The sequence below is a fragment of the Hetaerina americana genome, unplaced genomic scaffold (genome assembly GCF_022747635.1).
Source record: "Hetaerina americana unplaced genomic scaffold, ioHetAmer1.1.p SCAF_3, whole genome shotgun sequence".
NCBI lineage: Eukaryota > Metazoa > Arthropoda > Insecta > Odonata > Calopterygidae > Hetaerina > Hetaerina americana.
The window spans coordinates 104,232,069-104,251,348 of record NW_027286874.1 but is presented as its reverse complement, the minus strand read 5'-3'; positions in this window follow the sequence as shown (position 1 = coordinate 104,251,348).

The following is a 19,280-nucleotide window of genomic DNA, read 5'->3' as shown; positions in this document are numbered from 1 at the left end:
TGTCAATGACAAAGTTTTCAAGCTTAAAACTTCTACATAATCTTGTGAAATGAGAATTCATCGTGGATTCAGATGTTTTATTGAATTTGAAAGGCAAACACGATGATATCGACGCCAGTACATCCCACGAGAGAAAAAATCGTTGCAGTTTTTATTTAATTATCCTTTCATCTTTAAATTCGATATTATTTCATCATTCGTGTGTCTCTATATTTTATTTTCTTTCGTCCACTAGCATAACTCATAGAAAGCTTTCTCTTGAGGTGGAAAGAATATTTCATTGGCTATTTACTGTGCAAGCAGCCCCCTTAATTGAGCATATTGAGGCATTTTGAATGCACATACCATCATTTTAGCCACAAATAAAAAAATCATAAAAATAATGTTCTATCGGTGTAACTATTTATTCAGTTTTTACTTCTCTAAAAACGAGAAAAAGTAGCTTCATGCCTGTAATCAAATAAATGAAACATTAGATTTCTTAACCTGTGTTTCTTTGAATTCTTGCGTCTATAAATTTAGTCATTATGAGTCGAAATCCCGTCGTTTATTCATAGGAATCACAGATTTCAAACCTAAACAACCCGACACGAGTGCCTGGTGTTTGGCGTCCTTCAATGTCCATCGTCGTCCATTTCCCACCGCGGCACTCCCCTTCGCTCCCCGCCGCTTCTTCCTTCATTGCCTCCCCCGGATCCATCCATTCACCCTCCCAATCGCCCTCACTCACTCCCCCGCCCACCCTCCCCCCTTATCCTCACTGGTCGTACGGCTTTCTTACGTTAGACGTTAGACAGGGAAGCCATCTTTAATCACTTCCTGCTAGCCACGTTTCTAATGCCCTTTCTATATTTTTTGTCCCCGGATATTTCGTTGGTGTACCAACTCTCGCCTGGATCACGTCTAATCGTGAATTATTTTGGGGTCATGCGTGACATTTATGCGGCCATTATGCCTGCTGCTTTTGGCAATTTCTGGAATTTCCCTCGTCAGTTAATTAATGATTTATTCCAACTACAACTCGACGCAAGCTCGTGAATCCTTGGCTCGTGTTGAGAAGAGTTTGTTCATTTCGTGTAGACGTGATCGTAGAATTCGTGACACTTGCATTGATATCTCGAGCGAGGCTAAATGAAAAAAATAGTAAAATATAGTCGGCCGCAAATATAACGCTGTCTAGCGATAGGTAGTGGACTGTGTTCAAGTTAAAAGAAAAGAGTTGCATTGTAATTGTGTATTTTTGTGGTTCATTAAAAATAAGCAGTTTGACATGCTGATGATGACATGACTTCGAAAAATGAGGAAAATAAACCATTCAAGTGAAAGCTTACGAACGACTTTTTATTTCATGAAAAAGGATATTTCCTTATAAAAGTTCCGATCTGTTTTCATATGAAAATATATAGGCAAACGGGTCTATTGCTGTGATCAACTAGAGTAATGTACCTTGATGTACACTATGATGGGATCAAATAAGATCTCTGAAAGCTGCCCCTTCATCTCTACTGATTCATTTTACTTCACTACGGGCTTGATCGTCCCTCCGAACATTCCGGATACGTACATATGGTCAAGCGAGGATGCTCCAAGATTGTGGGGTGACGGTGCGACCCCCGCCTTCCCTCCCCACCACCCAGGTACGGTACCCCTCCTACCCCCCCCACACACACACACACCCCAGTCTCCGCCCGACACCAATCAATCAAACAATCCAGTCCTAAGCCACACGTCCATCGCTGGTGTTCCTCTAAAAGCATTCCAAGCGTCATTCCCAAGCCTCCGTCCATCCGCACCTCCCTCCTCATTCCCCATTTCGTCACTTTGCTGCTGCTTTTTCGTCCCAAAAATTTATCGCCAGGGGAACTCAGGAAAACAACTTTTTCTAGAGATTCCTCCTTAGCCAGCGACGTACTCGCACAAATGTGCTGTTTTTTCGCCACCCCCCACCCTTCCCCCTCTCCTCTTTTCCCTCCTATCTCCCCTCTCCGCTCTTTCGTCACTCTTCTCCTCCCCTTTCTCTTTCCTCCTCTCCCTCCATCTCCCTCTGGTTGCCTTTTGTCTCCCGAGTGTCCCTCGCTTGCAAAATGAATTAATCCCCCCCTACACCCGTGGCCCCTTCGTCCACTCGTCCCCGAGTGCTTTCTTTCCCGCTGCATCATTCGAGGCGCGTATTTCTGTGTTTGTCTCCCGCGCCCCTCTCATTCCCACCTACCTTCCCTCCCCCACCGTCCCCCTCTCTTCCATCCTTCACCCTCTCTCTCTCGCGGCCCTGACATCATGTAGGGTAATTAATTATTTCTCGCTGTCTGCCCTTTCCACCGGCCCGATGTTCGTCTTAAATGGGAAATGGATATCATTTTGTCATCTCGCTTCTTTGCGTGCGAGCCTGTGGCCAGGCGAGTAATTGTCCATTCGATCCAATTAAAGCGGCGGTTTCGAATGACGCTGTGAGATTGGCTCTGTATGTATGTGTATGTGTGTGTGTGTTTTTTTTCGTCCTATTTAGAAGATTCATGGCAATTAATCTACGCTCCGAGGAACAGGAAAGCATTTTTTTGTTTGCTTCGTGACGTGTTAGTCATTTATTATATCCTTTCTCTCAAATATTTTTTTTGGGGTATGTTTACGTTTCAGTGAAACTAGTTCCTATTCAAGTATTTCTTCGTTCAAAAAAATAATTATTATCTGAAGGTACTTTTAAATAATTCAGAGATTTTTTCTTAGAGATTCTGAGTTTTTAGGGTGGCCATTGGTAGTTTGTTGGTAGTGGTAAGTAGTATTGGTAGTCAAGGTCTGATGTAAATAAGTTGGAATTTTGTGATCAAATGTATTTTAATACGGTTTAACATTGTATATACAGGTAGGTATCAAACAGGGAGAATTCTTAGTCATTAACTTGGCTAGTTATTTATGCTTCAGCATATTTAAATTGCACCGTGTAAGCATTATACGTGTGGAAGGTATTTAATGAGGTAATTGTTTTCTTTTTTAGGCACTAGTATTTCCGAGTGAATGAATTAAATATTTTTCATTGAATGTAATATTTTTCATTTTTTTCACTTTTCTTGACAAATGAATTCGTACAAAATGTCAGAAAATGCTTTTAATAATAATAATATATATATATATATATATATATATATATATATATATATATATATATATATACAGAAAACAAACGAGGAAGTACTTGGTATGGTGGGCGAAGAGAGGAGTTTGTTGGGAGCAATATTATGGAGGCAGGAAAATTGGCTGAAGGGGGTATTGACCGGCAGCGGGATGTTGAAGACTGTAATTGAGGGGAGAATGTTAGGCAAACGAGGAAAGGGAAGGAACAGGATAGGGATGTTGGACGGGATGAAGGGAGGAAGAAAGTACTCAGAGCTGAAGAGGGACCTGATGTAGAGTAGGATGTTGTGTTTTGCTAGGGGCCACAAATTATTTAATTAGTAATTACGTCCATCCAAAAACCTACCTTAACCGGTAGATTACCTAATAATAATTATATATAGTATATATATATATATATATATATATATATATATATTATATATATATATCGATTTATTGGGCAGATATCAATTTGACTTCATTAAATTAAACAACGCTGTTCGTTTGGTCAAATAAAATCAGTTCATTTTTTTCATTACGTTTACAAGAATCGAATTGCTTTTATTCCACTGTTTCATAAGTTCATCTTACAATACTTCCGATTATATAACTCTTTGAATACAAATCAGTCCTTTGACTGGAATCTTTTAACATTTCACCGGAAAGAAACCACACCTTGTTTTCTCGAAATTCTTCTTACCACCAGCTCACTTTGGAAGCAAGCGACGAGAACTCGTTCACTGCTCGTGCCCCTTTCCCCCTCGGCCTCTGCAAACATGGAAATGACGAACACAACTATCCCTGGCAGCTTCACACGCAAGTCCCTTCAGATGAATTTGCTGCTGCTTTTTCCTCCCTCTTCCAGCCGAACGCCAACGCACTCACGACAGCCTGCCTGTATGTCCCGTCGAATCAGTGGAAGACATCTCCGTGCCTCTTTCATTCATCCATTGTGCACAGGTCTACTCCTCTCGCCCCCCCATCCCCTTTCTCCTCTCGAGATTTTCAGTGCGCCGTTCCCAAAGTGAGCCGTTCCATTTGCCGCGTGTGCTCTTCAGCAGTCTCTCTCTCTCTCTATTTCCCTCCTCACTTAATACAACCCTCCCTCCCACCCCCACCCCCTACCTCAGTCTAATATCCTCTCACACCCCCCTCTCTCTCTCCACCCTTCTCCTCCCCCGCCCCACCCGTTGAGTGGAAAGTTACCACCTCGCGTGATGCAGTCAAGGGACTCTTCGCGAGAACTATTCGCGAGGCACTCTGCAAGACGGCTTTTTTCCGAGCCCCTCCTTGCCACAATACTCCCATTTTACCGTTATTCGAAAGAAAACGCGCGACAACTTCAATAACTTTCCAGAGATTAGAGATGCGCACCCATTCCGGTCTCCTTCCTTCCCGGATGATTATCCTCCGGCTACTATTTTGAGAAACTCGGGGAGTGGAGAGAGAGAATTTCTCTCTGAGTAATGTTGGGGGGGGGGGGAGGGGGTTGGCCAAATAAATCTCGTGCCTGATTATTTATTGCATTGCATTCGGTCCCATTTGCAGGGAGAAGCTTCTTGGATAGGCATATTCTTTTTTTCTGGGAGGAAAGTCAGGAGAAGGAGTAATTGATGCGACGTAAGGGGGTGATAAAGGGTTCGCTAAGGAGTTAAGGAGAGTTAGATTTGAAGTAAGGTTACGACTTTCAGACACGAGTCGGGATTAGTTTGTTCCCAATTACATTTCGGGAAGAAAGATCCCTGAGGTGACTTTAATTCCCGTTTCTGCTGTGAAAAAAATTTAAAATAACGTCCCGAAACAAATTTATGAAAGTTTTCGACGCAAGAATTTCCTACCCTGGTAAAATCGTGCACCAAAAATTTGTGAACAAAATTTCATCATAACTAAATTTATAGTGCCAAACATTATCTCAGATTAAAATATTTCAAGTAGATAAAATAAATGCTTTGTCTTTGACTGATACTAGTTTATATACTATTTTCACGGTCAAGTAAAATAATAATGTGTGAATATAAATTCCCTATTAATTGGAAAATATATAATTCAGGGAAATATTTCCAGATTAATTGATTTTCCTTGAAATTGCGAGAGATTATAGAGGGTGCAGAGTTGTGTGTTCAGTATTCTCTGCTGAACCGCAGAAACATAATCCCTCTCTGCTGCGAATTCATGCTCAATCACGGACACTCAACACGTGCATATTCGTGTGTGTGCATACAAGAATACGCGTGAACAATCATGCGTGAGCATCTGTTTTGTGGCTTTGTCGTGCAACCATCCTCATACAAACCGTACGTTACTTTAATGAAGGCACAAACAGATCAAAAACTTATTCCCGCTTATTAATAAAGTGTGGAACTCCATATATTTTGCTCCTTTTGGTTATAACCAATTTGTTTATTTTATAAATGATAAGAAATGGTCTCGTAAATACCCTTCTCTTCGTCTGATTTTTATATATGAGAAAGCATTGAACAGGATTTTCAAAATAACTTTCCGAGGCCAAATCCATCGCTTTTTTTTACTCGTTTAATGACGTCTATCCTCTATCTGTAGGTATCCCGTGCTTGAATTTTAACGTTTTATCTGGAATTTAATTCCCCAAACACATTAAATATACCATTTTGGGAGATCTCTCCTGGTTTATTTCGCGTATATGCCATTTAACAGTCGCCACAGCTTGCTATTAAAACGGGAAGACTTCTGAGCCCGCCACCGTCTCACCAACCCTCTCTTTCCCCTCTCTGTTTCTCTCTCCAAACTCTTAATCTTCGGTGAATTTGGTGTCTATCCAGGGGAATCCCACCATTGCTGTCGGCATAAGCTTTCCAGTCATCTCCGGATGGTGGTTGGACCCAATTTGGTATGCAAGATTCGCTTCTTCCACACGCCTGTTAGTACCGAACCCATTCAGTAATTTGCAATTAAAATTTCCTCTATTTTGGGCAATAATGTTAAAACGTTCAACATAATGGGCCTAAGGTAATCAATCATTGGTCAATTAAGTTTCGTATGATCTTGAACATTCAGAGCTTTCCGACAATTTTGGGGCCTGGTTATGTTTTCTGAAAAATGACTCATAACAACTTGTTTATTAGGCGCACTTAAATCGTATATAAAAAAGGACAAATATTAATGTCTTGTATTAAATCTAGTTTGCTGTTATGAAAAGGGAATATTTCAAGTTGATCATTATTATTTCGCCTGGTGTTCGATGCGGACGTTTTCAATTGTCATCCTTAATATTTCCTTATCACTTCTCAGTAATTTTAGAATTGCTTTGATGGGTCTGACCACTCCATTCTTCAAATGGCTAAGCCCTTCATTCTTTGCTTTATTTTCAATCATTAATTTCATTGATTGGCTTCCTTTGTAGCTCTTTCAGTTTCCTTCACCTCAATGACGTACTTCACCAAGCCTATATATTTCCTGATGTGTCCTTAATTGTATACGAGTCCCTGATTCCCTTTGGATTGCTGTAACCTACTTGTCCTCGGAGAGCCTTCTCGTCAATAAATCATTCTAATACTTGAACTATAACCTTCTCCTATAAAGTCATATTTCAAATCGCTTCTAGTATTCTCTTTCCTGCTGGTCTTCCTGCCAATTCCTCTTTACTATTGAAACGCACGCCTCTCTACCTGTCTGCTGCTACATCAATGCCGTATGTATAGTTAAATTTTTCTCAGATGTACCAACAAGCTTATATGAATAAGGGCAATTAAAAATGGAATTTTAAGATAAACAAAGATAAAATTCAATTAAGAATCCGGAGTAAAAGTGAGTGAGGTAATTTTCATATGTAACTAAGGAAGGTTACCTACCCTTGGGCAAGTCGAGCAGTTTTACTGTTCAGACGGCAAGATCACACCAGCAATAGGAACGGTAAAAGGGGGAGAGTAATTCATACGAGCGCAGGAGGAGGCAACGTTTTTTGCAAAAGAAGCGTCAATTCTGATCCTGGAAATGAAAAAGGTAGTTCATGAACATTTACACAAATGAAACGTGCTTTTATGCACAATCGAGGCAAGTACGATACCTTTAGAGAATAAAAAATGAGAAGGAATGTAATGTGTTTGCTACAGAACCCTGGCGAAAATAAACTGATGAACTCTAAAAGATCTTCTATGATATAGTCCAGAGAAAAGACAATATTAATCACTGACAAGAGGAAAGGAGGAATAGCGTTAAACATTATGATTCGCTGTACGTAGTTTACGGAAGACCATCATAGCTAAATCACAAAATGAAGAACTACGGCAGAAATAAATAGAATGACGAGAATCACATGATGGGAGAATACAGTAAAAGAAGGAAAGCTGTTGCTTTTGACAGAAAAACTTTGATAGCTGTTACATATCAACAATCGGATTGATAACTCATGATAAGTACGGTCTATTTTGGGTAGATTGTCATGGTCTATAGTTTTCAGTTCAAGTTAAATAAATTCATGCACAGCAATTCGTATCGTCTCATTTCGGAAACCAGGAAAAACATGATTCTAATGTAACACGTCATAATTCGTAAACATTCGGATATCCATACTTTTGGAAAAAAGGGAGCAATAATTCTGACGGGCACGCCACGTGCGGTTGGGTGTATCCCCGACCCGATGCCCCCGCTGCGCCAGCCGTAGCGAGGCTTTCCGTCCAGGTCACCGTGGCGTTCGGTGGTGTGCGGTGCTTCGCGGACATGGTGTAAGAAAGGGCAGAGGGGCGGTGCGGGAAGGGGGACGACGGGTGGATATGTGCTCTTCTCCGCAGTCCCATGTGTGTGCGCCGGGCATTTGGTGAGAGTAATTTGTTTCGCTTCGGCGGTCGAGTGAGATGAGGGGGCGCGCGGGTGCACGGAGAGAGGAGTCCGAGACGGGGGCGGGTGTTGGGGGGAGAGCCCGTGGATTGAAGAGGGGAGGGATCAGCTGTCATCACCTGGGGATGATGGGTCCTTGGGCAATTCCTTTCCTCTCCCCCATTTTCTTCACTTCCGTCCCCTCCTCCTCTACTCCTCCCGACTCCCTGGCCGGAGCTGCGCGATGCTGGGATCTATCGAGTACGCTGTGTTCTATTCATGGGAAATCCCTCGGGGACGTCCAGGCCGCAGCAGAATACATATCACGCGATGATGCATCGAATGAAAATTTAAATTTTGAAATTTCTACGATCCATTTCATCCATCCGATATCGATATTACGAATGAAAAACGCGGGCGAGTCAGCATTTTGATCGTACATGTCGGAGAGAAGTCTGGCACGGTAGTTTAGGATCGCGTTTCTACGGAACTCATTAGGAGACGAAGGAAGTAGCGGTCTTTATATAGTAGGTGGTAGAGGACATCAAGACCCTCGATGTAAATGTGATAGCGAATGTCGTTCATGTAAATCGCGTCCTCGCTGGTACATTGACGCTCTTCCGAGAGCGAATTTCCATCTGAATGCGATGCTCACGCTCGAATATCGCAGCGGTTCGTGGAGAATCGACGAATTCTCGCCGGTCCCATTCCCCCCACCCACTTTCTCTCTCTCTCTCCCCCCCCCCCCGCGATCTTTCCTGTGTGTAGGCAACACGCCATTATTCTGCGCTGTGCGTGTTGCTGGTTTTCCAGCAACGAATTGCGTCACTCGTCCCCTCCACTCCTATTCCGACCACGCTCTTCCCCCCAAACATCCTTGACGTATTCTCCCATCCCCTCCCTCCCTCTTATTTCACCCTTCATCCACCTCGGCCTGCAAACAAGGGTCTTCACAGTCGCCCACCTCTCAAACGCAACCTAGCGACCTGGGCGGTGTCCCCCGGGGGCCTCGCAGCAGACCACGTTGGAAGTGCCGCTTCCCGCTCTGTGGGAGAGGAGAGGGCGTGTTTGTTGCGGGAAGGGCTTGGTAGTCTGGGACGATTCGGGCATAGAAAAGAACTGCGATTCTCTCTCTACACTGCCTACGTGTCTGTGTGTCTGTGCCGTGTATATTTACGCTTCGTAGGTTCCGGGATTGGGTAAGGTGCACTCAGGAATCGTTTGTAAAAGAAGAGTGTCAAGGTTATCGTTTACAACGTTTACGACACAAGAATTTTGAGACAGGATGCGAATGTCTAATCCAGAATGAGCCGATCGATAATGTCCACAACCCGTGATTAAGAAAAACTGAAGGGATTTTGATTTCACGTAATTGGATTTAAGTGTCAATCAAATACTTTTGTTGAAACAAATTTTGGGAAACAACCAAATTATTCCCTAGAATATGGAGCCCTGCATTGCACAGCAAGTTGCAAGAACTTGCACTGCTGCGGTAAACCAATCCTAGGATTATAATAGGGGCCCGAGTTCGATTCCCGGGAAAGGCACTCTGGGCACCTGCAGCTCCACCCAAGCTATGTGATTTGCCGGGTACCAGATCTTCCTGGGAAACCATAACCGGCACAGGGAAAGGAAGTGGCCCCCCTACCCTGATGTGTGAATTTCAAACGCCATCGGGCATAGTACTGGGTGAACTCTAGCAAGACCTACTAAACCGACCTTTGTGTTGATTAATGTCTTTATAGTTATATATATATATATATATGTGTGTGTGTGTTCGTGTGTGTGTGTGTGCTTGCGTGCGTATATATACATACATACATTATGTATGTATGTATATATATGTTTATATATATATATAACAAGATTTGACAGCAACAAACAATATAAGACCACATAAAAAGATCATTTCGACGATCATTCTTGATCATTTTGACGGAATTCAACTCCGTCTTCATCGGAAGAAATAGAAGTAATGACTGCAGGAATAGGAGTGGTGAGGGGTGCGAGAGAAAGGGAAGGGGAGAACGGGAGGCGGAGGAGGGGCGAGAGGAATGATTGCAGGAGAGGAAAGGGAGAGGAGAGGGTAGAGGGGAGCGGAGATAGGGAAGGAGGGAGAGGGAGGAGGTGGAGTTGGCACAAAATCGGAAAAGAAAACAATCTGCTCACCGCAACTGTTGCAACATCCGAGACCCAGATTTCAACTTACAAAGTCGTGATCAAGACCCTGCAAGTCGAAACAAAGGCCACGCACACCAAAACTCTTGCGGAAGAACAAAGTATTCACCTCTCCGATATGCATCGCTTCCACAAAGTGACAATTCGGACCATTTGGACCACGTGTGATGCTAGTGTTCCATCTATTCAGATCATTTGGAACCATTACTTATTTGCATCGTCTTACGAATAGTATAACGCGAAGTTTAAACCACTAAGGTGGTTAATCATTAGAGGTAAAGATTATTCCCTATATGGAATTGTTTGTGAATGTATTTTCCGTTTCCCTTTGCTCTTGACTATTATCTCAATGCGAATCTTTAATTAATCGCTCATCATTCGTACTGTATTTTTAGTACCCTGCAAGCCACCGCTAGGGTGTGTGACAGGAGATGGATACAGACCAGACTAATTTTGACCCGAAATACTTTGTCCCCCTAACGCGGTCGGACAATGTTACGTACTCTGATTCCTTATCGTTCGTGGAAAAGATTACATCTTAAACCTATCTGCTCGACACTTAATCTCTCTAATTTTGTTGACATGATCCCGCCTACCGTAGTGCGATGTGGGTAATAATACATTTTCAATACATCACCGTGTAAAGTGACATCCTTCAAATTTATGCGTGAGATTTAATCTGTAATTTAACCTTCGCTCCATGAGTGATTCACAATCTAGCTCCTCTAATATTTTGGATGCGCCACTAAGTTTTTCATAACAACGTTTTACAAATCCAGCTCCTCTACGCTGCACGCGATCCCATTCGGCAATTACACGTAATCTAACTTCGAGAGGATCTCATACACTTGCAGCATATTCCAAATGAGGGCTAACCAGCGAAAAATAATATTTCTTTTCGGTATTTTCTTCTTATTTACCCAGTACTCTTCTAATAAATCCTAATACTAATTCTTCCCTCGAGCATTATTTTCTCCCTAATCAAACTCACAAGGTGAGCACTCTTATAGTAGTTACATCACTACAAGTAGACTCCTTTGATTAATTAAATGTAAATTAACCAATGTGCCTCAGTGGAGACTGGAAATAAATATTCTCTAATGTAAAATAATGCAAGTGGGGCGTCAGAGTGGAAGGTGGAAACACCGTCGATCCTCGAAAGTCAACCGTTGAGGTGTAGGGGACTGGGAATCGAATGAATGCTCCACTACCCTTCCACGACTTCAGATCCCTCTTAATTGCGGGGGCTATTTTGTTGTGCGTCGGAAGCAGCTTTCATTTCCAACACTCATCAAACATGATCAACTGAAATTGAGACAACGTAGACGTGTGAGAGCTTAGATTCATCACGCAGAATGATACGGGACAAAAATAAATGGAACAATTCACTTGAGGAGTCAGTAAAAATAATTGTCCAGAAAATGAAGCTTTGAAATAGCACGATGAGTGAATGTTTATTCTAAGTAAAGTCATTATGAATTTTAGAGTTCAAGCGGAGGAGACGAAAAGTAAGAAACTTTTCATTATTTTGCAGAAAGGTTTCAATTATTTCATTGCAATTTAATTAAAACCCTAACCACCCCTTACTCTAATTGACTATTTTATAAAATTGTGTGCTTAAAAATCTGAAGTATTTCTTCTTTTCGCTTCATGTTTCATTAGGTTTATTTTAAATTTTTATGTACAATGCATTTCAATAAAAGTGCAGCAGTAAGGAATCAAGTTTATAAAATATGGTAATTATACTAATTCTCGACGGTCAAAATAATTCACGTTGTGTATATCCACAGGAGGAAATAATTCATAATTTCATGCTTTATATTTATGATTGTGATTATATATTATAATTTTAAAGTTTATGGCAATAAATATTACAGTCTTAAAATACGACATGACAGAAATTTGATTTACACCATCATCAAAGATCGAATGCCCTATCTTCTCATCATAAATTCTTAGTGCTGGGATTCACTATCTGCGCCGTGCAGAGGTTGAGACGAACTCAAAAAGTACATAAAATTGCAAATTGATTTTCCAATGAGCCCATTTATGGAAAATAGGTCATTCTGGTATTTCGGTTGTTTTCTCGACGTTAAGCGTGAATAATGTGCAACTATTATCGATACACTGGTTATTACAGAGTGGAAAATGAAGAACTTCTCAAGTGAGGTTCTAAATTATGGCCATTCAGTTGGAATTAACCTCGTATTTTTTGTATAACTTGAAACCTGTGGCAACAAGTAATTTATGAGTTCCCGCCATATGTTTCCACAAACACTTGATTAGGTATGCGAGTCATTTGGTGATTCGAACATTTATTTTATGGATTTAATTAATATTTCACTTATTAAAATTATTTTTCCTAAATTCCGTTCATTTATTGTTGAAAAAATTGATTTTGAGTTGCTCAAAGCTGTTGTAATTTAATCTAAATAAGATAAATGAGAATCAAAGTAAAATTATTTCCAATGAAAGAAAAAAATATTTTTTACTTTTTAAAATCTTATATGCATTTAACTTACGATAATTGTAAATATGTCGGTTTTATTTTATTTACTTCATATATTTGATTTGCTATGAGTTTCCCAAGGTTAGGATTGAGTTGAGAACGTTCGAGAAAGTGAAGTAGGGATAGGAAAAGGATAGGCTTCTTGGGAGGAATGAAGGGATATGGGATACGCGGGGGATTGAAGATCAGAATGTTGTACTGGGGAGTGTCAGATTTTGTCTTGTTAGGCGAGACAAAGAAATATAGGCGTGTACAGTGTGTGCCTATCTAAAACCTACCTTTAAGAGTAGACTCCTAAATAATGATAACAATTCCATATAATGTGATAATAATAATAATATCTTCCTACCTGAATACCTGCAGACAATGAAAACCAGTGGCACCTCTTCAAATTTAACTGAATACAGAATTCTTCTCCAGGCATGGGTGATACCTCACATGATCTGCGGGATTTTTTTCAAATCCCATTCTTTATGGGGGAAGTTTATGGAGTGGGTGTTGAATATCTTTTCACATTTCTTCCGGGATTTGAATTCGTTTACTTCGTTGACACTTTGCTTCGTAGGCCATGCCTTGCATTAGGGCTGAGGTTCCAGGCGCATCCGTCCGCCCTTCCGGCACATTGGGCTCGGAGTTAATCTTGCATGCTCCTGCACTTTCTCGCCCGGGGCATCCGACGAAGCCAGAAGAGCGGAGATGTTGCAAGAGCATGCTCGTTCATGCATGTGGAATGCTGCACCTCGTGCAGTCGCTCTTATGGCAGACATCTGAAATGCGCTTCATTTTTTTATTCATTTATATGAAAACGCGATGGAGTAGCATTAATAGCGCAACGATTTACTTAGTCTATATTTGACGTGGTTTAATGTGAATCGATTAAACCTGCTAATTTCTCAGAAAAGAGTTTGTTTCACATGCTCCGAGGCAAATGATTAATTATTTTTATCAAATTTTCTAACTCATTATTAATTATAATGAATGCATTTAAATTTCATAAATTTTGTATTTTATGAATGTTGATGCTCCTAAGTGTTTGTCGCTGAAGTTTTTTTCCAAAGTTAATTTTCAAAACGCTATTGAGACGAAAATAATTTATAATTTTCTTTAAAAATAAATCATTGAACTATGTTGTCCTCATTTCGCAGTGATATGGAAAATAATAATTTATCCATGAAATTCTCTTGTGTACCATCCATTCATTGACATGCAACTATTTTCTTTAAAATTGCGATATAATAATGTCTTCCAGATGCAGATTTATCTCTTGATGTATTTTTCTTTCAAAAGGACCGGATGGAGTTGTATCTATTTTTTTAATCCAATTCCAAACGCCCTCTAATGTGATTGGAATTTTTTTAGCCTACACTTGAAACTACGTCTGGACTAGAGGGTCTTGTCTGCGTCAAGGCCTTGCCAGTTTTCGATACCATCCATCCAGCCTCCTCGGTCCACACACACACACACACTAGTCGGCGTAAAAATGTAAAACGCCGTCAAGAGCTCGCGATAGTCCATTTTAAATTTCAACTTCATTCTTCTCCTCCTAAATCATGCGCTCACGTTTAAAATCGATGGCTTTTCGCATTCATTATAATTTTAATTTACGCCAAGTATTTTTAATTATTTGTTCCCTTGGATCGGTCCCCATTTACTCACCACTGGTACGTCTGGATTGTCATAGTTTTGCTCAAGAGAATAAAAGATCGCATTGCTGCTGCCAGCAGCCGCTTCACTTAATTTATATTTTATTTAAAGCTTCAAAGTCGACTATAAGTAGTGATTAGTTCCTTTTCAAGAGTTTCGTTTTAGTTTTTTCCATTATAAATTGATCTGCATGGGTGGAGTATAAAGCACGGTCATTATGCAGAAACCCAATGAACTTGCAAGAGATTAATTTACCCTTCGAGTGGAGTTTGAATTATGGTTAAAAATGTACTCCGGTTCGTGAAACTGTTTGAAATTCTCGTTTTTATTCAGCGCACGTGAGTCACAGTTTACTTGGTTTCGGTATGACGTCGAGCTTCCAGTCCCGTAAATCACGAATGAAATATGACATAAGCAAAATTAATGAATCAAGCAAACGTTTCACCTCTAACGAACTGAGGCATTGCGTAAAAATATGAGTCATAAGCTATAAAACGTCCGACATTTTTTCATGGGACCGTGCTTCTCATGTCAGAGAATGGTGAACTTTCCTCATTAGGAACTTTTGTAAATCAGCCCATCGTTTCGTTTTGTTTCAGACATTGCTTCGCCCATAATATTTGCTATTTCCGAATAAGGAATAATTGATAGCGATACAACAGGTCGCTCGTTGTTAATTACTCCTGTTAAAATATTTTCTACGTACTCAATTCAGCTGTGCATATTAAGTCAAACTAAGTGTACCATAGAGATTACTCCTTATCTCTCCATGTTGAGCATGTAGAGTTTCTACGTGCATCTGTAATTTACCGATAATCATGCATTCTCTGGCGTTGACCATTTTTATTTAAAATTACGCTCTTTGACAAAATTGATGCTCTGTGCTCCGCTTATGATTTTTATCATAAATAATTTATGTTTCTGTATAAATGCCCTTAAATCCCCAAAATGGGAATAAGAAGTCGTTAGTGATACCCTTGGCCATTTGTTTCGGATCGACTGCGATTTTTTCTGTATCCTTTTAAGGGTGCTTCTCGGAAGCTGTCCCCTTCCCAATGGTAAGGGTGTGAGAAATCCCCCCGCTGCATGTTAACTGGAGAACGCCCTCCAACCTCCATCCCAAGCCTACACCCCTGCAACAACGTTCCCTTCCTTCCCTGCCCCCCTTCATTACCACCATCCCCTCATCCCCCGAACACTCCCCCGCATTTCACTTCGTGAGTCCTCAGCATGCACCTTTTCCTTCCGCGCGCTCACTGCTCCTATCTCTCCCTTTCTGCGGGAGAGGGAGGGAGGGAGGTGGAGATGATCAAATGTCGTATCCGCCCGGAAATCCCCGGAGGAGTGAGAGGAAGAGGAGAGTGAGGTGACAAGCGGCGATCGAGTCGGTTCGGCACGCCCCCCTTTCCCGGCATTCGTCTCTCTTCGTCTCCCCCTCCTACCTCTCCCTCCCGTCTCCGTGCATGCCCTCCACCCCCACAACCACTCACCTCCCACTGCAACCTCGCCGCCCCCTTCGAGTCGCCAATTTGACCGGCGTTGACCCATATGCTTCACAATTTGAAGAGCATCTAGTTCGCAATAATCGTCTGCAGTGGCTGTCAGAATTTATATCTATCTTTATTCTAAAGATTTAAAGGTTTTTTGTAATTTTAAAACTTTTTCACATCCACGGAAAATATTTTTTGAGTTTTCAAGCGAGTGTTTCTGTTCCACATTGATTTCCCATGGAAGAGTACTGCAAAATGATGTCCCTTCCTCCATTACGCATTTCCCCCTTGGACACTTGTTTTAAACAAATATTAATATGGTAATCCTATTTCATTCATTAATTTTGTTGAAATTACGAGTACGTCTGTATCTTCATTGTGCATTTCATTAGTTTTCCCTATTCTATTTGTAGTAAGTTAGTTGAATCCTGTGTAGAACTCTTAAAAAAATATGTGAATTACCATTGTTAGGAGAGCATGGATAATGCTATCCATTTATTTAATAATGCATCTGAGATAGGTGTTTCTTCCACAATCTCAAAAGAAACCATTCGCGTTTCCCCTTTTAAGAAGCATATCGTAACTCGGAAAGGAGTCACAACTGATGCTGAAACGAATTTTTTGATTTTCATGATTTTATTGTTGAAATCAGCTCAAATGTTTGACAAGTTCGTTGAATTAAAATCATAAATATGTATGCAAATATCAACTTGTCAAGGAAAATGACGTAAGTGCTACCAATCTTTTCAAATCATAATAAATAAAAAAGGGCGAAATAAGTATTCTCACGATCCATTTGCCCAGTGACCGCATGTGTAAGTAAGAAAAAGCCCTCCCACTGTATTTGATGCTTTGTTTTGGGTGAACGTTAACAATTTCCAAATTTTCAAAGAGACTTTGTTAATGATGGTCTTGAATATTTTCCAAATAATATAGGTGCATTTACAACTAATAATCATTTGATCGGAAGGTAATATCATAACAGTTAGACCTAGGATAATGATTTTTTGGATTCTAAAATTTTTCATATGAAATTAAAATTCCCTCTGATAAATGTAATTTTTTCTTTTTGATGGATGTTTTCAATTTATTCTAATAACAATAAGAATAATATACGAGTAGATTGGTAAAATAAGCTGGAAGTTTGAAGACTTTTTTATGTTCCAAAGAAACTGCGGGAGATGCCGCAAGAGTAACTTTTAACGGAGTCATCCGTTAATGTGCATTTCAATGCAACAATTTCAGAGTGTAAAAATCATTCACCTTAACTGTCAAGGCGAATGATTTTTACACTCTTTGTTGCATTGACTTTTTTATGTTTTGATTCTCCTACGTTTCCATGACAAGGGACTCCTTAATTCTAAAGATCCGGCATTCCTTTTGTTTGAAAAAAGTAAGAAAGTGAAAAATACCATATTTTTCATGAATTCGGAAAAGTTGAGTCATTAACTCGTCTTACTTGTGCACTTGAGAAGATGATGGTTGTAGCCTGAACTGAAACATCTTAAAGTTCGAGCACTAGAATCGACAATTCTCTGCAGACTTTTTTCTAGACCGTGGGAGGCTATTCCAGGGCGTCCACACTCGTTGCCTTTCTATTTTTCCCAAGCAGTGGTGACACTGCTCTCTCTCTCTCTATCTCTCCCTGACTCTTCTCCTGGCTTCTTCTGGGGTAATTCGGTCCGCAGGTCTACCACAATGCCAATCGAATCGTACGGTGAAGCAGCGGCGCCAAACCCCCGTCGCCTCCACCCCCACGACCCAACTTTTCCACGGCCCCCCAGGGCACTCTATCGGGGCCGTACGCTCCATTGCCTATTCCTGGAAGTGTGGCGACGGCTTCCTCGAGGAGACATTTTAAATCGCCCTCAGCCGGCCCCTTTCCTTTGCTTAGCCTACTTGCGCGTGCTTGCTCACGTGATTCCTCGCGGAGGTGTAGCGAGGTGGCAGTTTGAGATGCCATTTATAACAGTATTGGATCCACTGCGGCATCGCTTTCGCCCAAGATCCTGGTCAGCGCCTTGCGAATAAACCGAATGCGATTGTTCCAACCGTTCTCAGGCCAACTTGTCTTGTAAAATGTCGATATTATCTACCATTAAATTGATTATTCTACCTCTTCTTTATCAGTTGGAAATGACAGAGTAATTTATGACTACGAACAGTTATCTAATGGTGTGAGCCTACTTATCAATTTGGATGTAAATCACCCACGACACTAATCAACATAAAATATAATGTATGTAGCATAATGTATCGCTGTATTTTCCTTCCTTGAGGTAAGCATTAATTTTTTTTTTAATTTCGCAAATAATTCCGATGGTTCCATTAGTGGATGCGTATTTTGGAAAGATTTATAAATTCTTATATGGGCTTACAACTTAGTCTATGTCTAGCAATTCAAAGTTTAGATACGGTTGTTTGTACGGCTTTCTTGGTAATTAGGAAAACCATACGTTCTCTCCATTTTTTTAAAGCTTTCAGTTCATTAAAGATTTCAAATTTACTACCCGGAATGTTTGGCTTATTAATTTTGAAATCTCTGTGACTTATAATTTGTCAGATTTATTATTTAGATAAGTTCGATATCATAACTTGAGATTTGAATGTATTTGAATTCCGCACTTAAAAATTTGGCTAAGTTTTCCATTGTCCTGATCAGTGATCCGCGGCAGTTTTATCTGTGATATCGGGTAACCAAAAATATTGTTTTAAGTTTGTATTCTTCCGCTGAGCTTCAACCCATACGTATATTATTTATTTAATGACTTAATTGGGGCGAGATTGAGACTTTAGTCCCTTCTTCCACCTAACCCCTACATATTACACCAAAGACAATTACAATCACCCAAGCCCTAGGTGGAGGAAAACTACCCTAGGCGGGAATCGAACCCGCGACCTCTTGAGTTGGTAGGTGAGCACTTCCACCCGCCGCCTCCGAGGCCGGCAAATTACGAAAGTAAAATTGGTTAAATTCATTTTTATAAGTCTCAAAACTCTGAATTGAATGCATAGGTTTAAACTTTTATTTTTAAACAAAAAAATCCCTTAACAAATTTTTGTTTTCAAGCATTCATCCAAATATGAACCAATCTAGTTGATCAGGGGCCCTTAACCTTATTGGTACAGAATAAAAGTTTATATCAGTCGTACGATTACATTTTTCACCTTGCAATTTTCCGCGCTTCAACGCATTCGCATCGAACATTCACATTCTTCCCAGAGAGATTGTTTAGGTTTTTTAAAAGCTCTTATGAGTAATTTACGGTTAGCGTAACCACCACACAGTATGATTTTTATCGAGAGAGAGGATAAAAATTTCTCATCCGCCAAATTTCATTGAGCATTCCGCAATATCCTCTCTTTAAACGCGGTGTCATGTCGAAGAGATTACCTTGGTCGCAGGCAATTGGGTTTCATCGAATGGAGGGGAGGGGGAAGTTTCTATTGTCACAACTCCGAGAAAATTGAATTGCCGGCGCGGATCCGTGTCTTTTGCTTTTCTTCGCTCGACGGCGCCGACATCAATGGCTTCCAATTGGAGTCTGGTGGAGTGG